The sequence below is a fragment of the Tachysurus vachellii genome, chromosome 13 (assembly GCF_030014155.1).
Source record: "Tachysurus vachellii isolate PV-2020 chromosome 13, HZAU_Pvac_v1, whole genome shotgun sequence".
In the NCBI taxonomy this organism is placed as follows: domain Eukaryota; kingdom Metazoa; phylum Chordata; class Actinopteri; order Siluriformes; family Bagridae; genus Tachysurus; species Tachysurus vachellii.
The window spans coordinates 744,819-755,000 of NC_083472.1; the positions used below are offsets into that span (position 1 = coordinate 744,819).

The 10,182-nt window shown below is 40.9% G+C and overlaps 1 protein-coding gene across 1 annotated transcript in view; it reads left to right on the forward strand.

Annotated features, from left to right (window-relative positions):
• Nucleotides 1–233: 233 nt before the first annotated feature.
• Nucleotides 234–10,182, forward strand: part of chst6 (carbohydrate sulfotransferase 6) — a 19,150-nt gene continuing 9,201 nt past the window's right edge. The window contains exon 1 of the mRNA XM_060885588.1: nucleotides 234–328. The gene's annotated coding sequence lies outside the window, so the exon portion shown is untranslated. The remainder of the gene's footprint in view (nucleotides 329–10,182) is intronic.

Consider the following 10,182-nt stretch of genomic DNA (forward strand, 5'->3'; position numbering starts at 1 on the left):
GAGTTTATAGAGCTTATAAGTTACGAGTTTATAGAGCTTATAAGTTACGAGTTTATAGAGCTTATAAGTTACGAGTTTATAGAGCTTATAAGTTACGAGTTTATAGGGTTTATAAGTTACGAGTTTATAGAGCTTATAAGTTACGAGTTTATAGGGTTTATAAGTTACGAGTTTATAGGGTTTATAAGTTACGAGTTTATAAGTTATGAGTTTATAGTTTATACATTTTTATGAGCTTTTCAAGGCTCCTCCATCAGATATTAAACACTTCCTGAATCACAGAATGAATAATGAAGGCTTCAGAAGTTTGCTTTAAAAACACCCTGTCGTGAGTATTTTAATTTTATTTTCAAATCTTTCAAATAATTCTGTGTTGTGAACATAGTGTGATCATATGACTTTGTGACACAGACATACAACTTCATAGAAAACACACACCAGGTACACTAGTCCAACTGGATCCTCCCTAAAAAAAAATATTTTCAGTGAGATTTGCATACATGGTGTGTTTTTAAACAATAGGCATTGTCTTTACAGATGCAGCTTTACAGTTCAAAATTCAGGTTTATATTTAGAGTCCAGGTACCAGGCTGAAAGGGAAGCAGTACTCTGATCTAGGTGACACTGGATAGTCCGGTTACACCTCACGTGGGACAATAGATCAATCTTTTCTGAAGAAGAATAATAATAACAAAACACTAGTGTGTGAGTGTGGTTGTGTGTAGAGGATGTTTAGTATGAGCAAATACAGGACATACTTTATGACACAAATCTAAAGAATCCAGATTATGTCAGATAATCATACGTCAAATTAAACACTTACGTAAGAATGAGATTTCAGAATCAAATGTTTCTGGAAAATCTTTCATTAATCTCATAGAATCATCTACTAAAAGTGCACAAGTCTGTTTCCTTTTAGTATTATTATTTTAGCCAGAGTACAGACAGTGTATATATATATATATATATATATATATATATATATATATATATATATATATATATATATATATATATATATATATATGTGTGTATAACTCCCAAACTTTGGAATAGTCTTCCTGATAGTGTTCGGGTCTCAGACACACTTTCCCATTAAATGTAGATTAAAAACTCATCTCTTTAGTCAGACATACACATAATACATCCCATAATATTGTGCACTATTACATCTGACCAAATGCACATGATCATCTAGTGCTTGTTAATATTATAAACAGCAGCTACGTTAATTCGGGGGCACGGTGGCTTCGTGGTTAGCACGTTCGCCTCACACCTCCAGGGTTGGGGGTTCGATTCCCACCTCCACCTTGTGTGTGTGGAGTTTGCATGTTCTCCCCGTGCCTCGGGGGTTTCCTCCGGGTACTCCGGTTTCCTCCCCCGGTCCAAAGACATGCATGGTAGGTTGATTGGCATCTCTGGAAAATTGTCCGTAGTGTGTGTGTGTGTGAGTGAATGAGTGTGTGTGTGTGCCCTGCGATGGGTTGGCACTCCGTCCAGGGTGTATCCTGCCTTGATGCCCGATGACGCCTGAGATAGGCACAGGCTCCCCGTGACCCGAAGGTAGTTCGGATAAGCGGTAAAAGATGAGAATGCTTCTCTCTTTCTACCCATCACGAGGCATCCAGAAATCCAGCTCAGATTGTCTTCTGTGCCATGAAGATTTTGGACCTCCTCTGAGATGAGGGCGACTCTTTGAGGATCCTGAGGCATCTAGAGATCTACCAGCTCCAGTTAGACTCTGCGATACTAAAGAGGAGACATGAACTCCATGTGATCTTTGAGGACAACATCCTCCTCATCAATACAACATTTATCAGACTGTATATTTATAATCACACCCCCAGTGTCACCCAGATGAGGATGAGGTTCCCCTTTGAGTCTGGTTCCTCTCAAGGTTCCTTCCTTTACCATCTAAGGGAGTTTTTCCTCCCCACAGTCACCTGAGTCACCTCAGACTTGTTCATTGGGGATAAATACAAACACATTTAAATATATCTAATATTAATCTGGAATTTTGTATTATATAAATCTTTATATTATTCTTTATAATAACCTTTTGTTCTATGTTTATGTTCTGTAAAGCTGCTTTGAGACGACGTCAAGTGTAAAAAGCGGCATACAAATAAACTAGAATTGTATTGAACAAAGGTTGTAGAGGAGACACTCACTGATCATTAAACCCACTGAGAGCTGAGGTGAATAACACTGATTATCTGGTGACAGTGGTGTCTATGAGGAGGTCTATGTGGTGGAGTTTAATACACAGCAACTGAACACTCAGATCTCGAAGCTGATGTTTTGGAAGCAGGACAAAAATGCTTGGGTGTTATTAACCAAATGACTTTGACAAGGACCACATTGTTGTATCTAGAGGACTATATCAGTGCAGGTCATGGACTCAGAACCCTAGAAAGTGATGGCACCAGGAAGCACTATGGGTAAAAGGCAAGCTGGTAGAGCCAGTGTGAAGATCTGGACAATGTTCTGCTGGGAAACCTTGGGTCCCGGAGTTCATGTGGATGTTACTACATGTAGCGCCCCTAGCGTTACCGGCTATAATGGGGTGGCTAACCTGAGCTCTTTTAATTAATTTCTAACAATCTTAAACCTAATCAATTTGTCTTATCTTTACTTTGAGATGGGTTCTATTTATGATTAAACGTATTAGACTACCAGGTACCAAGAAATATGAAGTACAATTCTATATTGTAAATATAGACACACAACACAATTTAAACAACATGAACAGTTTACTAAATGTGATGTCAAATAAAATATTGTGCAGATCAATTTCAAAATCAAGTTCAAGTTTAAATGAAAAATATCAGTAAAATATACAACTTATTACTCAAACTTGGCCAAAATAAATAATAAAAGCCGGCAAAAGTAACTAGATTTGTAAAGTTCGTCGCGACAAACTTTGATGTTGGCTTTGACGAGGCAAGTATTCGCAAAGGCCGGTGCTTTTTGGAGGCGAGTGGACATAAGGGTCAGTGTTACTTTTGGAGGCAAGTGGACAGAAAGATAGGGTGCCAAAACATTTGGCGGCAAGTGGAGACGAGCATGTGATGTCATCCAAATTCTCCTGAGGAAGTTCCCCTCATTGTTCTGAGTGTTTTGATATGTCACATGTCCATGTTGTAAAAAGTTTTTGGATTTTACATAGGAACAGAATAGGAACAGAATGTTGGCTTCTACAAAGCGACATAATTAGCTTCATTACACTAATCAAAGAGCAGGTCGTACTTTTCAGTTCAACAGCTCTGTTGTCTCACTCTCCCTCCTTTTAACTCTCCCTCCTTTTAACTCTCCCTCCTTTTCACTCTCCCTCCTTTTTTCTCTCATGCTCTTCCTCTTGCACGCGTGCACCCAGCATGCCCCCATCATCATGTGACACATAAACTTAATAAAACTTAAACAAAATACAAGTTCTTTTTAAATCATTTTCCCAGCATATTTATATTATTTAAACAAAAAAGCATTTAACAAATAATTAATTATTTTTAATTACGGTTAACATATACAGATGTCACATGACTTATTTCTGGCCAATGAATTTTAACTTCCACAACATTCAATTGGAAAACTATTTATATGAAATTCAAACAATTGGTTTTGCATAAATACATAACTCAAAAACAAACACCCATAACTTTATCTGGGTTACACCCTCCCCTTTGTAAATGTCTGTATGTCCTCATAAGACACTAGGAAAATTAACTAAGGATCTTTAGGGGTGCAATAACGATTTAAGGTATTTATTTTTTTCTTACTCTGATCCAATCTTAATAACAATACCCCTATGCACAATAGTTAAAGGCTGATCTTTGGATCTAACTAACTCATCATACGTTAGTCTAATGGTTGGCTTCACAGACCTCTTTTGTATGGGCTCAGGTCTGGACACAACAATGTCTTCACAGACATTAGTCTCTTCTTTTTCTGGTTCAGACTCTGATTCAAGACCAGGTGTCTCTTCTGAAGTTAGACTTTCTTTGCACTACTCATCTCTTTTCCCATCAGACTCAGAGTCCAGGTCTCTCTCAGGGTATTCATCACCTATGCAATCTCCTTCTGGAGTAAGGTGGGAGTCCACATCATCAACATCACTTGTAGGTCTAGAAACACTGGTAACTGTAGGTGCAAACTCTCTGTGTTATACAATACTCCAACTCAGAAGATGAATCGGAAGACTCTGATAACTCTGGAGTATCTGATCTTACATCTCTCTTATTTTGTGTAACTGCTCTGGATCGAGGTCGGACTGGCAGATTTGTACCAGGATCAGTAGGGGGCATTCTCACTAGCTGTCCAATGGGAAGAAGATGATCTCTGTGTATGGTCTTTGTCACAGGACTACCATCCTCCCGCTTAACCTTAAACACAGGCAGATTAGGCAGTTTTCCCATAACAACATAGGGTTCCTGCTTCCACTTGCTTTCTAGCTTGTGTTTCCCTCTCAGACCTAAGTTCCGAAGAAAAACTCTGTCACCAATTTCTAATGCTCGAAAAGTGACTTGTTCATCATACAATCGTTTGTTTCTCTGGTGCCTTTTATCTGCAGCATCAGAGGCTAACTTGTAGGCTTGCTTCAAGTTCTCTTTTAGCTTTGCAACATACAGAGAATGACAAGTGGTCTCTATACCATCAGGGGACGTTCCAAAACACAAGTCCACTGGCAGTCTTGCCTCATGTCCAAACATCAAGTAATAAGGCGAATACCCAGTGGCATCACACTTTGTACTGTTGTACGCATGGACCAAGTAACTCACTTGTTGGCTCCAGGTGCGTTTCTTCTCATGGCCCAGAGTACCAAGCATCGACAATAAGGTACGATTGAACCTTTCAGGCTGCGGGTCTCCTTGTGGAAGATAAGGGGTTGTCCGAGACTTACGAATCCCCATCAACTGCAGGAGTTCCCGTATCAATCGGCTCTCAAAGTCTCTACCTTGATCTGAATGGATCCTGGTAGGGAGTCCATAATGTACAAAGTACTCTTCCATAAGGATCTTAGCCACGACTTGGGCCTTTTGGCTTTTGGTTGGGAAAGCCTGAGCATACCATGTAAAATGGTCTGTGACTACAAGTACGTTACTAAACCCTTTGGAGTCTGGCTCCATGGAAAGAAAATCCATGCACACTACAGTAGGTCCATAGGCCCATGGCTTATAATCTGGTGTAATGGAACAGCTTTCTGTGGAGGGGTCTTGTAAGAAATGCACTTTCCACAATTTTTTATGTACTCCTCAACATCTACAGACATTTTTGGCCAGAAGAACCTACTCCTGAGTAGTTCAATGGTCCTTTCCTGCCCAAAGTGTCCTAAATCATCATGCATAGCCCGCATAACCATTTCTCTGAACTTTCTTGGCAAGAGAAGTTGACAGACTTCATCTCCTGATGATTGTTTGCTGAAACGGTACAACAAGCCATCTTTCATTGACAACTTTCCAGTTTCTCTCTTCAGACGTAAGAGCTCTGGGTTGGTGTTCTTGTCATCTGGCCAATTCCCATGATTGACAGCCTGAATGGCTGGTCCAATGACATCATCCTCTTCCTGAGCTCTCCTGAGATTCTTCCTAGACAGAAGTTCAAGGGACTTTAACTCCAGGTGTGTCGGGAAAGCATACAGGTTTGGGACACAATGGGGAGATGCCCCCAACTGAGTAACATAGACAGGTGAACTGGTAGGAAATGCTGGCTGAGACCCAAGCTGGCAGAGTGTCTTCACACCACACTGAGGTATTGTCACCCATTCATCTCTAGATAATAAGTCGGCATCTATATTGTGTCAGCCTGGTCAATACTGAATGTCAAACTCGTATGTCGAGATGGCAGCTAGCCAGCGATGCCCTACAGCGCTGAGCTTTGCTGTAGACAGCACGTATGTAAGAGAGTGGTTATCAGTGCATACTGTAAATCTTGCTCCATACAAGTGCTCATGAAACTTGTCAACTACGGCCCACTTGAGCGACAAGAATTCTAACTGAAGTACAGGGTAGTTTCTTTCAGATGTGCTCAGCTTTCGGCTAGCGAACACAACAGGTCGTAAGCCCTCAGCAGACTCTTGATATAAGACGGCGCCCAGTCTTTTTAAGCTGGCATCAACATGTAGGATGTATGGCTTTTGAGGATTTGCAAAGGCCAGTACTGGTGCATGCGTCAAACAGTGAATAATCTGGTGAAATGCGTCTGTACAAGATTGATCCCATCTTTCTCCAAACGGTTCTGACGCTCTCAAGTAAACTCTTGTCACATCCAAGGCTTTTTTCTTACTCTTTTGAGTGGGAGCATAGCCCTTGGTGAGCTCAGTAAGGGGTCTAATAATTGCAGAATAATTTGCAATAAATCTGCGATAATAGCCGCAAAATCAAAGAAAAGACTGCAGTGTCTTGAGGTTCGTTGGCATAGGCCACTGTGCAACAGCAACATTTTTTTCTGGGTCAGGAGCAACCCCTTCTGCATACACAATATGCCCAAGATATTTTACCTTGGACAAGCAGATCTGACACTTATCTACAGAAACACTTAGTGACACTTAGTTTCAGCCCAACCTCTCCAAAACGGTCAAGGACCTTGAGCAACCTCTCTTCATGCTCTTCCACTGTCTTTCCAAAGACAATTAAGTCATCAAGATATACCAGGACTTATAAGAGGTTCATGTCCCCAACTGCCTTCTCCATTAACATTTGGAAAGTAGCTGGAGCCCCTGTAATGCCCTGTGGCATACGTTCAAATTGAAAAAACCCTAATGGGCATATAAATGCGGTTTTCTCTTTGTCTTCTTCAGACATTGCTATCTGGTAGTAGCCACTACGCAGATCAAGCACGGAGAACCATTGACTCCCTGACAGTGCATTCAGTGCATCCTCAATGCAGGGTGTAGTATACTGGTCAGGTATGTTTCGGCTATTTAGCAGTCTGTAATCTATGCACATCCTGACAGTCCCATTCTTTTTTCTAACCACTACAATCGGAGATGCATAGGGGCTTCTAGATTCAGCTATGATCCCTGCCTGCAACAGTTCCTGCAGATGCTTTTGCACATCTTCAATGTCAGCAGGAGCCAGTCGACAAGACCTCTGACGAAAGGGACGAGCATCTGCAAGTCGAATTTTATGCTACACTCCTTTAGCTAATCGCACATCCCACTCATGTCTCTCGAGGAGGAATAGTAGTGACTGCATCAGCATGATAAATACATCCTATCACTGCTCCTACAGGTATAGCGGTCTCTTTCATACATTCATTCTTGACCAGTACTCTGAAACTATTAATATCTAATGCCCAACTGGGCACGACCATAGGGTGAAGAAATACACCTGCAGGAAGATCAGCTTTTGGGGATGAGTCAATCATCAGGATCTCATGCTCCACACGATTCCTTAACTCAACCTTGCACACAGCATGTGTTGCATCTCCTGGCTGTAAAATCAACGGGCCTGCACCCATCTCCTTGGACAGAAGCATTAAACTCATCGTGTGCAGGTTCATCTTCCTGTACATTAACAGAAATGTCAAGGCGTTTGGGCCCCATCAATACCATTCTCCCTACATTGTTTCACTAGCCTTCTGACGTGACTAGCATTTGTACCCACAAAAACTGGTGTTTGGTCTTCGGCTCTAGAACTGGGACATATAAGAGCAAGAAGTGTTACGACCTGGTTGGTCCCAAGCACCTCCGCTGGATATTCCAAGTCTACCACTACATAGCCACGGTAAGGGTAGCTTGTACTAGATTCACTCAAATCCCAAAGTGACAAACCAGAAACAGGCTGTATCGGTGTATCGGACAAGTATTTTTCATACCAATGCTCGAAAATGATTGTCACCTGTGGGCCACTGTCCAGCAATGCAGTGCAGGGCCATTTATTCTCACTGGCACTATGCTACAGTAGGTGGGCCAACCAGTCCATCAGGAACTCCTGTACCCACTGGCTTTTCAATAGTGTTGTTCTTCACTGTGCAATTCAAACCACTAGCGGTGGTGTCACCTGGCTGTTGGCTGTTCTTAGACATTTTCAAAGCTTGAATGAGCTTTTTAATGACTTTTGACTGATCTTCAGGGTTTTGACACTTTGCAGCAAAATGCCCGTTTTCGCCACATCGATAACAGAAGTGTTGATCTGAACCCCTGAATGATTTTCTTGGAGAACTGGCCACTGGTTTTGAAGCATTTATGGCTGAAACTGCAGCTTGCGGTTCATCAACATTCTGTGTGAATTTCTTTTGTAGGTGCTTGATCTGTTTTTTCAATGCTAATACTTCACTGTCAGAACTGTTTTTGCTAGGTGTTGTCAGGGGAGATTTATCTACATGGTCTGATCTAACTTGCGCTGGCTTTGACACCACAGCAGCAACTAACGACTTGAGCTCTTTTATCTCAGATTTCAAGTGTTGAAGTTCAGTCTGCTTTACCTCCATCTCCTGTCTGATGCAGGCACTTTGCACAACAGGACTAACCTTTCTCCTTGAGGCTTCATATTCTTCCTCTTCATGTATCTCCCTCAATAATTCGAGAAATGTGGGCGGCTTTGCTTTCCTTTCTCTTAATCGGAGATTGACCAACATCAGGTCAGAAGCTATAGCGCCTCGCAATAACTGTTCTAATCTTGCTTTATCAGCACAATCAGAAGGAAGACCACCTTTCTGGACCACCTTATTTAGTGAATGTTCAAGCCATCTAAGGAAATCAGAAAGCTTTTCACCAGCTTGCTGCTGCAATGAACGAAATGCAAAGTACAAGTCATCTCCTGACTCTGCTGTACCAAAAGCATGCTCAAGAGCCTCTAGATCATAGGTCACTAACAGGCGGACCGCGGTCCGGGTCCGGACCCAGAAGCTGTCCAATACGGACCCGGACCTACAGCCAAAACAGAAGGTTATAATTTAAAACTTGACGGGGTGCTTCTATTTTAGGCAGGCTAAAAGTCTGGCCTCTGACATGAACACGGCCCTTCACCTTCTGAAGAGTATCTTCAACATCACTTACACTCACGTCATCTGGGATGATAGCCATAAGTGCATTAGTTTCATCTAAAGCTTCACCATGGCACCACCTTTTAAGCTCTAATGCTAGCTCTGCTCGCCCTGTGGTAACTTATCACTACTTGCAACTTTAATTATTAAAAACCCACTCAATAATCCTAGCGGTGCCGCCAACTTATGTAGCACCCCTAGCGTTACCGGCTATAATGGGGTGGCTAACCTGAGCTCTTTTAATTAATTTCTAACAATCTTAAACCTAATCAATTTGTCTCATCTTTACTTTGAGATGGGTTCTATTTATAATTAAACGTATTAGACTACCAGGTACCAAGAAATATGAAGTACAATTCTATATTGTAAATATAGACACACAACACAATTTAAACAACATGAACAGTTTACTAAATGTGATGTCAAATAAAATATTGTGCAGATCAATTTCAAAATCAAGTTCAAGTTTAAATGAAAAATATCAGTAAAATATACAACTTATTACTCAAACTTGGCCAAAATAAATAATAAAAGCCGGCAAAAGTAACTAGATTTGTAAAGTTCGTCGCGACAAACTTTGATGTTGGCTTTGACGAGGCAAGTATTCACAACGGCCGGTGCTTTTTGGAGGCGAGTGGACATAAGGGTCAGTTACGGTGGCCGGGAAGTGCAAAACACATTAACAAATCCGAAAACACATTAACAAATCCGAAAACAAATTAACAAATCCCAAAACAAATTAACACATCCCAAAACACATTAACAAATTAGAAAACAAATTAACAAATCCCAAAACACATTAACAAATCCGAAAACAAATTACCAAATCCCAAAACAAATTAACACATCCCAAAACAAATTAACAAATCCCAAAACACATTAACAAATCCCAAAACAAATTAACAAATCCGAAAACACATTAACAAATCAGAAAACACATTAACAAATCAGAAAACACATTAACAAATCCGAAAACACAACGACAAGTCAGACAACCCAGAAACGGTAGTGTATCGTTTTTGAATGGAAACTTACCGATCATTGGACAAGACACCTGTCACTCAAGATATACAGGTACGGAATCTTATGTGTAATGTGTAAAGTTCTCCGTTTAAATATAAGAAAATAACAGAATTAATCCACAGTAATCCATTCCATCCATCCATTCCAACTTTTCCCTGCGGCAGACTGTTGAACTTC